This window comes from Hordeum vulgare, chromosome 1H (assembly GCF_904849725.1).
Source record: "Hordeum vulgare subsp. vulgare chromosome 1H, MorexV3_pseudomolecules_assembly, whole genome shotgun sequence".
Classification (NCBI taxonomy): Eukaryota; Viridiplantae; Streptophyta; class Magnoliopsida; order Poales; family Poaceae; genus Hordeum; species Hordeum vulgare.
The window spans coordinates 188,545,958-188,559,403 of record NC_058518.1 but is presented as its reverse complement, the minus strand read 5'-3'; positions in this window follow the sequence as shown (position 1 = coordinate 188,559,403).

The following is a 13,446-nucleotide window of genomic DNA, read 5'->3' as shown; positions in this document are numbered from 1 at the left end:
TACAAGAGATGAACTAGGGTTTGGAGACGAGACGGTGTTGATGAAGATGTTGATGGAGATGACTGCCCTCCGACGAGAGGAGTGTTGGTGATGATGATGGCGACGATTTCCCCCTCTGGGAGGGAAGTTTCCCCGGCAGGATCGTCCTGCCGGAGCTCTAGATTGGTTCTGCTCAAGTTCCACCTCGTGGCGGCGGAGAATCCACGAAAAAGCTCCACCCGGATTTTTTCCGGACGAAACCCTTCATATAGCAAAAGAGGGTGGCCAGTGGGCCACCAGGGTGCCCACAAGCCCTGTAGCCGCCGCCAGGGGGGTGGCGGCTACCAGGCTTGTGGCCCCCTGGTAGCTCCCCTCTAGCACTTCTTTCGCCCAGTATTTTTTATATATTCCCAAAAAATTCCACGTTGATTTTCAAGGCATTTGGAGTTGCGCAGAATAGAGGACTCAGACTTGCTCTTTTTCTAGTCCAGAATTCCAGCTGCCGGTATTCTCCCTCTTCAAATAAACCTTGCAAAATAAGAGAGAAAAGGCATAAGTATGGTACCACAAAGTAATATAACAGTCCATAAAGCGGTAAATATCAACATGAAAGCATGATGCAAAATGGACGTATCAGGAGCGTCGTGAGATGGGGAGGGCGAGGGAGTCGTTGGGGGAGATGGGGACTCGTTCTCGAACTGGCAAGGGGAGGTGGTGTCTCGTGTTCTGGTGAGGAGCGGGGCGACGGGATCTAGGGCACAGAGCGAGAGCGAGGCGAGGGGGTATCGCGAGGGGAGAGGGTGACGATGGGGAGGGAACCGTTCTGGTTCCCTCGTGGCTGGTGGCGGGGCAGCGAAAATGAGTTGTGTGGGGAGGGGCTTAGGGTTTCCCGTGCGGGTCTTATACCCCGATGTGGGTTGGTGGGCTGTGGGGTGGCCGGCTGGGCCACTTGGCCTAGTTGGGACGGGGCCTTTTAGGTTTTTTTCTTTTTTTTCTTTTCCTTTTTTTTCCTTTTGTTATTTTTTTATATATAATTTCTGTTTTAAATATATAGGGGTTTTAAATAATTTCAAAAATGCCTGATTCAATTCTATAAATAATTAAGGAACATTTGTAACTCCTCCGACATTTTTATTTTAACATTTGAAAACTTTTCTCGTTCGACTTATTTTTAAATTTTGAATTTGATTTGGTTTCGACTAACACGAGATCAACGATAGAAATCACGGTGACGTGGCATCATTAGCGTGGGATCATTGTAGCTTAATTATATACAATACTGTAGCAAAAGCTGAGGATGTCACATAAGCGGTGAGCGTTAGCAATCATACAAGACTAAATGATGGTTGAGTATGTAGACTTGCTTAAAAGCTCCGATATGTGGCCCTTCCTTAAAATGTGATGAATTGTGTTGCAAAGTTGACTGAAAACATAGTTTGTTAGTTTTCAGTTGAGTTTATGCTTCATACTTCGATCTTGTGAAGAATTTTTACTTGTTTATGAGAAGTTTTTATGATGAAAGTTATATCATGAAAATGTTGTGATGAAGAATTTTATAAAGTTTATTTGCTATAATAATAATGAGCATGATACTACTAGGTTCGTATTTTGTTTTCATCGACACCTCTCTCTCAAAGCATGTGGTCATGATTTTTGTTATCGGCTTTCCTTTGAGGACAAGCGAGGTCTAAGCTTGGGCTAGTTGATACGTCCATTTTTCATGATGTTTTTCTACTATTATTTATAGTGTTTTATGCATTATACAACTTTATGGAGTAATTCTAATACCTTTTCTCTCATAATATGCAAGGTTTACACCAAGAGAGAGAATGTTGGCAGATGGAATTCTGGACCAAAAAAAGCTACGCCAAAGATACCTATTATGCACATCTCCAAATGGGTTGAAACTCCATGGAGAGTTTCTATGGAATAAACAAAAAAATACTAGAAGAAAGAAATACAAGAGGGGGCTGCCAGGTGGCCACTAGGCACCAGGGCGCGTCCCCCCCCCCCCTGGCGCGGCCTCGTTGGTAGTGGGCCACCCATCCCACTTCTGACGACCATCTTATGGTATATATTCACGTTTGACATAAAAACAAGGAGAGGGCTTTCGGGACGGAGCGCCGCTGTCTCAAGGCGGGACTTAGGCAGGAGCACTTTTGCCCTCCGGTGGAGCGATTCCGTCGGGGGAACTTCCCTCCCAGAGGGGGAAACCGAGACCATCATCATCACTAACAACCCTCTCATCTTGGGGAGGCCAATCTTCATCAACATCTTCAACAACACCATCTCCTCTCAAAACCCTAGTTCATCTCTTGTGCTCAATCTTGTACCGGAGCCTCATATTGGTACCTGGGGGTGACTAGTAGCATTGATGCTCTGTGGTTTATTTGGTGGAAGATCATATGTTCAGATCCAATATGCTATTTAATACCTCTCTGATCATCAGCATGTTTATCACTTGTGAGTTGTTACTTTTGTTCTTGAGGACATGGGAGAAGTCATTTTGCAAGTAGTCATGTGAAGATGATATTCGTTCGATATTTTGTTGATATGAATGTCGTGATTCCCTTAGTGGTGTTATGTGAATGTCGACTACATAAGACTTCACCATATTTCGGCCTAAGGGAAAGCATTTCGTAGTAGTTATTAGATGATGGGTTGCGAGAGTGACAGAAACTTAAACCCGAGTTTATGCGATATTCCATAAGGGGCTGATTTGGATCCCTATGTTTTATGTTATGGTTAGAATTTATTCTTAATACTTATCTTGTAGTTGCGGATGCTTGCGGGAGGGTTAATGATAAGTGGGAGTCTTGTGCAAGTAAGAACAACACCCGAGCACCGGTCCAGCCACATATCAACTTATCGATGTAACGAACGTGGATTAACCCGACATGATGAAACTGACTAGATGAAATTCCCATGTGCCCTCAAGAACGCTTTGCCTATTATAACAAACTGTTCTGGCATGTGCTTTGCAATAAAAGTATTGGGCTACCTTGCTGCACTTATTATTACTATTGCTACTTGTTACGTGTTACAATTATATTGCTATCAAAGAACTTGTTATCGTTATTTTAGTGCTTGCAGAAATTACCTTGTTGAAAAACCGTTGTCATTTCCTTCTGCTCCTCGTTGGGTTCGACACTCTTAGTTATCGAAAGGACTATGATTGATCCCCTATACTTGTGGGTCATCAGACATCGCCATTCATATCACGTGCGCCCTAGCCGCAGGAGTCCTCTCCGTCGAGTGCAATCTCAACTGTCATCATTGCCGTAGGGTATCTTCACCTAGTTAGGGTGCAGATCTTGTCCCTCTTGGGCTCCCTTATCCAAATTATGTGCATTAGGCTTTGTTCTTCATCATGTCGTAGTTTGACATTAACCCAACCACAAAATAAATCATATAGATTAGACGAACAAAACAAATTAGCGTTAGGTCACCGCTTTGTGTGTCTTGGAGTCACTGAGTGGATTTGGATCGGTGTCACCGATTCCTAGATTAGGGCTTCTGAGAACCATCTCGGCACAACTGATTCTCACTTTTCGGTGCGACTGAAAAGTGTGGCCAAGTTTCTGTTAATGAGATGGCCACTCTCGGAGGCTCCGGTTTATTCAACTCGGTGGAAACACACATAGCTGATACTTAAGACTAAAACTTTGAGTTCAAATTCTTGAAAGCATCTATGTTTTGTGATGCTCATTGATTCCTACTATTATATATCTAGTCACAAGGCCAGCTTGTTAGATTTTCAACATGTCAAGGTTTGAAGACAGTCAGAATGCTTACACAGAGCAGAGCATGGAACTCAACTCACGCACTAGTCTTGAGAGGACTGGATCTGATCCAGGCACTCCTAGTTCTCATGATCTGCCCAAGGCAGCTAGTGGGACAAGGAAGAGGCTCAACTCAGATGAAGAAGATGCTTATTTTATTCCTGAGGAAGGCACTTCTCACAAACATAAGGAGAAAGTCACTATAAGGAAAATTGTGAGAAAGGAGCATGCCAATCCTAATGCAATGAGAGCTTACGAAACAGCTAGAGGTGCTAAATCTCTAGTGGCTTCTAAAACCTCCAAGCTAGCCAAGAAGCCGGGACAAAAGAGATTCGGGAAGAGGGTTGCGCATGTTGTTGTAAGTCCAATCTCCATGTATGAAGATCCAGCAGAAGCCGAGGAAGAAGAGAAAGATGTACCTCCTAATCCACCTCCTTATAAGAAGAACAAGCTATTGGGAGATGATATGCCTAACAAGCATGCAACTAAGGCCAAGACTACTGCTCCCAAGACTAAGAAGCATGTAGCTCCTAAACCCAAGAGGACTACAAGAGATATATCTGAAGTAGAGAAGAACGAGGGTTCTGCATCAAGAGATGTTGCTTTAGAAGAGGGAGATCTTGTTGTTTTGAGGTAGCTGAGACCTCATCTGCCAGAGCACAACTAGGAACACCCCGTGGGAAAGAATATGAAAGAGAGGAGGGATTTAACATCTTAGAAAGTGAGCATCTGATCCGTATGCTATCAGGAGGAGGATTGTCGTTGATGCTCGCTTCCATACAAAGGAGCAATAGGATTTCTATGGGTCAGTACTTTTGGACAAGAGTCCAGCTGTGAGCGATATGAGATATGTAGACTGGGACTACAATAAGGAACATGAGGTTTACTTCCCGGATGTGTGAGAAAACTTAAGAGCCATCGATGTTGAAGATTTTGTTGTAAGGAAGATGACAGCCTGCAAAGACGAGATGATCATGCAATTCTACTCCACAGCTCACTTCTATCCTCATGGTAGAATTGTATGGATGACTGAAGGCAATAGGTATAAATCAATAGTGGAGGAGTGGGCAACCATCTCAGGTGCCCCAAAGGCACTAGAGAGTGACTTGGATGTTTATACTAAGGCTAAGATGAACCACAATTCTATGGCCAACATGTATAACCCAGTGCCATATAAATTCCTGAAGACCCATAAGCTTGGATATGTCTACTTCCTACAAGTAGGAATACCAACCACCAACACCATTATGAGGTACACCTTGATGCCCAAATCAGGTGATGACAAGATGATCATGGGGTATTCTATGAACATGATGCACTATATAGAAGCCCACACTAGGATTAGGGTGATGGACCTGATTGTAGAGACAATCAGAAGGACTGCTGCTGATCAGAAGAGGTCTTGCAGAAATGCACCATACATTCATATGTTGATTAATCCAAGATATGGAAGAATATATATCTGCTCGATTGTCAACACGTGCCACTCCAGCCAGAGTTTGAGGATAATAAAGTGGTGATGGACCCAAACCATCCTAGTTCAGCTATAGCACACGTAAAGATACGTGTTAAGGCTGGGGCTGAGGTAGACAGAGGAGCTAGAGCTCCACAGTTGAGGACCATATAGGATCAAATTGCATTTCTAATCAGCACCATCCAAGGGATGGAGAGGAACATTATTGACATTTTGCTGAATCAGAATAGTCTCGAGAGGATCGTGGAAACCAAATTCCATGACCTAGATATCAAGGTGATAGAGTTGACAACCATTGTCAATCAATTGAAGCGTGAAGTTGATGTATTGCACACTCCTAGCTCGAGAAGTGGTGATGATGATGATGATACGTCTATCCCAACTACCACTCAGTTCAGGACCCAGACCAGAGCTACACCTATGACAGTTCTGAAGTTCAGACTGTCTTCATCAGCCCAAGCATCAGCTCCACTAGCTCCTGCACCTCTAGTGTCTACACCATCACCTCAGAGGACATCTGTTGAAGCCTTCGTCAATGCTCTCCTGTTGGCTCCGTCAACTGCTATCGGAGGAGATCGAGTCTAGAGCGACGCGTAGTTCTAGACCTTTGAACTTTTCGGTAACTTGTTGCAAAAGGGGGAGAACTGTATAGATCAATAGGGCTTTGAGAGAGTGTTGTTTTATAGCTCTCTTTGGTTTTCTAAAATATTTGGTTCTTTTGGATGTCTTAAACTCTATCGTGTTTGATCATACGCTTTGATTGTTGATGCTACTATCTCATACCGTTGAGCTATCCATTTGATGATCATTCACTCAATTGTTTGGTGTACTGTGCATTACTATTTATTCATATCATTTATGCGCACCACCAAGTTGTATGTGACATGAAAGAGTGACCCATGATCCTAATCGATTGTGTATTTGCATTCAAACGCAAATTTAAAATAATGCACAAATTTAGGGGGAGCCCTTGCTTATCACATACTTCTCAAAGAAATGCTACTATTCATTGATTATATCTTATGTCAAAGCTTTGACCTACATGTTGTCATCAATTACCAAAAAGGGGAAGATTGAAAGCACAAGCTCTCCCTAAGGAGGTTTTGGTAATTAATAAAAACATATGTATCATTGATCTAATCATTCTGTCTAGTATATTTCAGAAAATGTTCAATGATGCATTGGCTAAAGATTGCGAGGAGAACCCCTAGATGCAAGGAACATATATCTGCACGAAACTTGAAGACTCTACATTTTTATTTTGTGAGAAATCACATTTGAGTCCATAGGAAAGCCAATACTATTAAAAGGGGATGAGGTGACTATGATGATGTGGTTGCTCAAATGCCTAGAGATAGCCACCAAAAATACTCATGAAATTCTCCCACAAATATTGTGTGAAAATCTACAAAGTCCAAAATTGGGTGCCACCAACTTTCCATTCGGCCCTACGACATTTTCCACCAGAAAGATCTCATGCCAACCCCTAGCATCTAAGTAACACAAACATTCCATTTGGTGCAACCGAAATCAGTGACCAACTTCCTAGTTAGCCATTTTCAAGAATCGGGATTTCTGAGTTTTGGAAATTGGTCTCACTGAGATTCGGTAACTGCCTAGGATACCCATATCAGTACCACCGAAAATTATATATAGGTCTCACCGAAAAGACGAAATTTGCCACATTTTCCACTAGTCAGAGCCACCGAGTTTCACTTCGGTTTCACTAAATTGGCAGTAATGTTATAATGGTTGGATTTTTGGAGATGCCCATGTATACCCCTCCACCACATCTCACTCATAGATGAAGCACTCAAAACACACATACACTTGGCATATACATTTTTTCTGAGAGAGAGCCACCTACTCATGTGTTGAGATCAAGATATTCCAATCCTACCATTTGAATCTTGATTTCTAGCCTCCCCAAATTGTTTTCCACCCAATAAATCTCTTCCACCCAAGTCAATTCTGTGAGAGAGTGATTGAGTGTTGAGGAGACTACATTTTGAAGAACAAGAGCAAGGAGTTCATCATACTACCACATCTATTACCTTTTGGAGAGTGGTGTCTCCTAGATTGGTTAGGTGTCGCTTGGGAGCCTCCTACTTCGTGTTGGGGAGTTGAACCAAGAAATTTGTAAGGGTAAGTAGATCGCCTACTTCGTGAAGATCTACCCCGAGTGAGGCTAGTACTTTGTGGACATGAGTCGTGACGGAATAGACAAGGTTGCTTAACTGTGGACCCTTTGTGGGTTGAGCACTCCGTGGACTAACGTAGTCGTTGCCCTCTGTGGGTTGAAGTCTCCGTCAACGTGGACGTACGATAGCACAACCTATCAGAACTATCGGAGTCCAGGCTCCGCAGACCCGGAAAGATTTGAACTCTAGGGTGCGCTCGCTCCCATTACCTGTTCTACCTCTCAACATTGATCCGTCTCACTGATGGATCGAGCTAAGGAAGGCGAACAAGAACACTCAAGCATTTTACCCAAGTTCGGGCCACCTTGCGGTGTAAAACCCTACTCCTACTTATCTAGATTGCTTGAGGTGAAAGACGGGTACAAAGGTGGGTTCTTTCCCTAGTGGATCCGACGGGTTTGCTAGGGAGGCCGGCCTCTCTTTTATATTGTCCTTGGTCCTCTTCCCCCAAAAACACACTCGGCAGGAATGGTCGCCACAACTGCCATTTTGAAAGGGGACGGGACTATGGCCTTCCCTAACAAAGGTGGTCTTCGCGTGCAAAATGCCCATCCGCATGACGCGCCGGTGGGCTCGGGGGTGACCACCGTCCTGCCGAGCCCCCGGCCCTAGTCCTCTTGCACCAATCAGGAAACCTTTGGCAGTTGCTTTGGGGCCCACCATATGGCCCCGCTTCCTTAGCACGGAAGTGGTAGTCCTTCCTATACATGCCCGCTGGCACTGCTCCTGTGCCACTTGTGTTACCCACATGGAGGCACGGATCTATGAGACCCTTGCTAGGCCGCCCTCGGCGTGCTCGCTCCGCGAGAGCCTCAGGGGGAGGCTCAGGGCACTTCCTAACCACGAGCGGCCACTCATGGTCCTTGCGATGACTATCAGATGCTCGCCTTGCGAGGCTAGGGATTTTGTGAGGGTCTTCCTTGCCTAGCTTACTGATGGGCTGAGATAGGCCTACGCACCCGAGCCGTGCTTGGGGCCACCTGCTGACGGCCTTGGGCACCCCCAGTCCTAGGGGCCCGACAGTAGCCCCCAAGCCTGCGTTGTGCGCGACTACGGCTAGTGGGAGGTGCAAAGCGACGCTGGTTCCAACCTCTTGTGGGCAAGGCACGACGCGTGGCCCTCGACCAGTCGTGTGACGCCCGGGCTACTCCCTGCGATGCCTCGATAACTACCTCATGTTGGGATAAAGCATGCATGCGCAGTCGGTCCATCATTGCTCTCCCGTGCCTTACGCCGCCTCTCTATGTCTTCCTTCTTGCATAATATTGTCCCCGTCCACCGAAGGACCGTTGCCACTTCTCTCATAGCGCCGCCGTAGCTCCCTCGAGCAGGAAGGGCGAAGGAATGGCGGTGGTGGAACGACACCAGGCACCGAAACCATCCCTGGGTAGGTCTGAAGGGCTGAATCGCGAAGGGCTCGATAAGATTCTTTCCATAGTCGTGGCTGACTTAAGAGAATGGGGGCGAACCAAGATCTTGTCAGCTTAGGCCACCCTCGCCGAGTTATCCATGACCTCCATCGCCCTTAATCTTATGGCACTATTCTTCGGCTTGATTCCCCCATTCTTTGAGTTCTTCAATGTTGTGCTCGCGCATTACCAAATCCATGCATTGCATATTGATCTGAGGTACATTCCCCTCCTCTCGTCTTTCACCTTCCTCTGTGAGGCCTTCCTCGGTGTTCTCCCTCGGTAGCGTTGTTTCAGCACTTCGTCTCCCTCCGTGTAACGCCCAAGATGCGATCCTATCCTTATTTTGGTGCGAGCGCCTCGAAAGGGTTAGAAGCGCATCTCGTCGTTTTGCAAGAATGGATACCGTTACAAGTACATGTACTGAAGAGATGAGTATATGGAATTGGATTACACTCGCCACAAGCTACATCAAGTTCACATCAGTACAACAACATAATCAATCATCATAAAGAAGAGCAGGGTACGACTACGGACGAAAACAAACGATAAAAGAACGACGTCCATCCTTGCTATCCCAGGCTATCAGCTTGGAACCCATCCTAGATCGATGAAGACGAAGAAGAAGAAACTCCAAAAGCACAATCATCGCTCTCACGTCATAATATCACTTTACATGTACCTGCAACTGGTGTTGTAGTAATCTGTGAGCCACAGGGACTCAGCAATCTCATTTCCAAAGGTATCAAAACTAGGAAAGTTTAAAAGGTGAGGTAGGGTTAAGTGGTGAGGCTGCATCAAGCGACTAAGCATTTGTTTGAGGTGGCTAACTTACGAGTACAAGAACAAAAGAGGGGAATGATCTATGCATGGTGGACGAGAACTACTCATGATCAACTGAATGATCCTGAATACCTACTTACGTCACACAGAACACCACCGTGTCCTCAATCGGATAAGGATCTCACGGAAGAGACGGTCACAGTTACGCACACAGTTGGCAAGTTTTTAATTAAGTTAATTCAAGTTATCTAGAACCAGATGTTAAACAAAGTTTACAAGTTTCCACATAACCACGGGCATGGCTTTTCGAAAGATTTAACCCTACGGTGGTGCTTGATACGTCTCCATCGTACCTACTTTTCCAAACTCTTTTGCCCTTGTTTCGAACTCTAATTTGCATGATTTGAATGGAACTAACCCGGACTGGCCCTGTTTTCAGCAGAATTGCCATGGTGTTGTTCTTGTGCAGAAATGAAAGTTCTCAGAACGTCCTGAAAATTTACAGAGAATATTTTTGGAAAATATGAAAAATACCTGCGCAAAGATCCACCGGAGGGGACGGGCTAGTGGGCCACAAGCCCTGTCGCCGCGGCCACCCCCCAGGCCGCGGCAACCTAGCTTGTGGGGCCCACGTGGCTCTGCCGCCCCCAACTCCAGCTCTGTTTATTCCCTTTCGTCCCGAAAAAATAAAGAGAGAAGATTTCATCGCGTTTGCGACACGGAGGCACCGCCACATCCTGTTCTTCATCTGGAGGGCAGATCTGGAGTCCGTTTAGGGCTCCGGATCAAGGAGATCGTCGCCATCGTCATCATCAACCTTCTTCCCTCTCCAATTCCATGAAGCTCTTCACTGTTCGTGAGTAATCTATTCGTAGGCTTGTTGGGCGGTGATGAGTAGGATGAGATCTATCATGTAATCGAGTTAGTTTTGACGGGGATTGATCCCTAGTAACCACTATGTTCTGAGATTGATGTTGCTACTACTTTGCCATGCTTAATGCTTGTCACTAGGGCCCGAGTGCCATGATTTCAGATCTGAAATTATTATGTTGTCACCAATATATGTGTGTTTTAGATCCGATCTTGCAAGTTGTAGTTACCTACTATGTGTTATGATCCGGCAACACCGGAGTGAAAATAACCGGAACCACTCCCGATGATGACCATAGTTTGAGGAGTTCATGTGTTCACCAAGTGCTAATGCGTTGGTCCGGTTCTTTATTAAAAGGAGAACCTTAATATCCCGTAGTATCCTTTTAGACCCCGCTGCAACGGGAGGGATGGACAATAGATGTCATGCAAGTTCTTTTCCCTAAGCACGTATGACGACACACGGAATGCATGCCTACATCACATTGACGAACGGGAGCTAGCCACATATCTCTCTCTGTTATAACTGTTGCATGATGAATGCCATCCGACAAATCACTAATACATTGCCTACGAGTTTGTCCCACTGTTGCTGTTACTTGCTTTGTCATGCTGCTGTTGTTACTACTATTGCTCCTACTGTTACTTGCTACTACTGTTACTTGCTTTGTCCTGCTGCTTCTGCCACTACTGTTGCTACTACTCTTACTTGTTGCTGCTATTACTCGCTAATGTTGCTACTTGCTACCGCTGTTACTCGCTACTGGTGCTACTTGCTACTGTTGTCACTATTGTTGTTCCTTGCCACTGCTGTTACTCGTTACACTGCTGCTACCTGCTACAATACTTTTCTGGCACCATTTATACAACCGTTAGGAATAGTCTGCCTTGTCAACAGATCGTTTCTAGCACCGTTGCTATAATACTACTTTGCTGCTGATACATTGCTTGCAGACACTAATCTTTCAGGTGTGGTTGAATCTGACACATTCAGCTGCTAATACTTGAGAATATTCTTTCACTTCCCGTCGTGCGAACCAACAAATTTGGGTTGAATACTCTACCCTCGAAAACTGTCGCGATCCCACGCGCTGGTGGGCTATTGCAAGACAATTTCTAATTGTTGAGGAACTCGGAGCAGCTCTTTTCTGGCTCCGTTGCCGTGGAGGCATCAAGTCAGGAATAGTTGCACATCAGCAGCATTTTTCTGGCGCCGTTGCCGGGGGAGGATAACTATATTCTCTAAGTCACTTGGGAATTTATATCTTCTGATCACTATGAAGAATCTGAAAGATCCAAAAACCAAAGTCTTGCCCTCAACTACGAGGGGAGGTAAGGAACTTCCATCTAGCTCTGCACTTGATTCACCTTCAGTTATGAGTAAGTTTGCGACACCGCCTCCTGCTAGAAATCTTGATATGTCGCATGTGCTTGATGATGCTTATGCTTGATGATGCTATGCCTGATACTGCTAGAGATGTTATGCCTGATACTGCTAGAGATGTTATGCCTGATACTGCTAGAGATGATATGCGTGATACTGCTAGAGATGCTATGCCTGATACTGCTAGAGATGCTATGCTTGATACTGCAATGCCTGATGATGCTAGAGATGCTATTTTGCCTGATGATGATATGCCTGATACAGCTATGCCACTAGGGGTATTCCTTGATGCTCATATTGCTAGAGTTACTGCCAATGCTCGTGATGCTTCTGAAACTACCGATACTATTGAGATAGAACCTGCTTTTGCTCCTGCTAGATCTAGCTCTCCTAGATATGAATTGCGTGATATACCTGAGGGTTATGTTATGGAGGGAGAGATAGTTGAGGATTTTCTCGTGTGTAAGGATGCCTATGATGCTGAGGAATTACTTCTCAAGTGGAAGGAAAAATCTCTGAAAGCTAGGATGAAATACGACCCGAAGTTTGCCACTTCACCTATCTTTATCACCGATGAGGATTATGAATTCTCTGTTGACCCTGAGATAATCTCTCTAGTCGAATCTGATCCTTCTCATGGTTATGAGTCTGAGATGGTCGTAGCCCATCTTACCAAACTACACGATATAACCACCCTTTTCACTAGTGAGGAGAAGATCCGCTACTACTATATCCTTAAGTTGTTTCCTTTCTCTCTAAAGGATGACGCTAAAGCCTGGTTCACTTCTGTTGCTCCTGGATGTGTGAGTAGTCCCCAGGATATGGTCTATTACTTCTGTGAGAAATATTTCCCTGGCCATAAGAAGCAAGCTGCCTTGCGGGAAATATACAACTTTGCTCAACTCCAAGAAGAGAGTCTCCCACAAGCTTTGGGGAGGCTCATCCAGCTACAGAATGCTTTGCCTGATCACCCTCTTAAGAAGAACGAGATACTTGATATCTTCTATAACGGACTTACCGATGCCTCTAGAGACCACCTAGATAGTTGTGTCGGTTGTGTTTTTAGGGAACGAACTATAGAAGAAGCTGAGATTCTACTGAATAATGTCTTGATCAACGATAATGATTGTACTATTCCCGAACCACCTCCTAAGCCAACTCCAAAGAAAAGAGGTATTCTATTCCTCAGTCCCGAAGATCTGCAAGAAGCCAAGAAATCTATGCAAGAGAAAGGCATTAGATCTGAAGATGTCAAAACCTACCACCCATCGAAGAGATCCATGGTCTCGATAATCCAATACAGGTAGTAGAAGTAAATTCTCTGCGTAGATTTGATGAGAGTGATATTCCTTTTGACAAACCTGCTAGCCTATGCTTTGATGAATTTGACAACTTTGTTGCCAAACAACAGAGTTTCAATGATTATGTTAGCACACATTTGGAAAAAAGTACTCGTATGCTTAGTCATTTAAGTGCTTGTGTAGACAGAAATGTCAGTGATCTGAAGCTTCTGAGTAAACATGCCTCTATGATTACTACTCAGGTAGAACAAGTACTTAAAGCT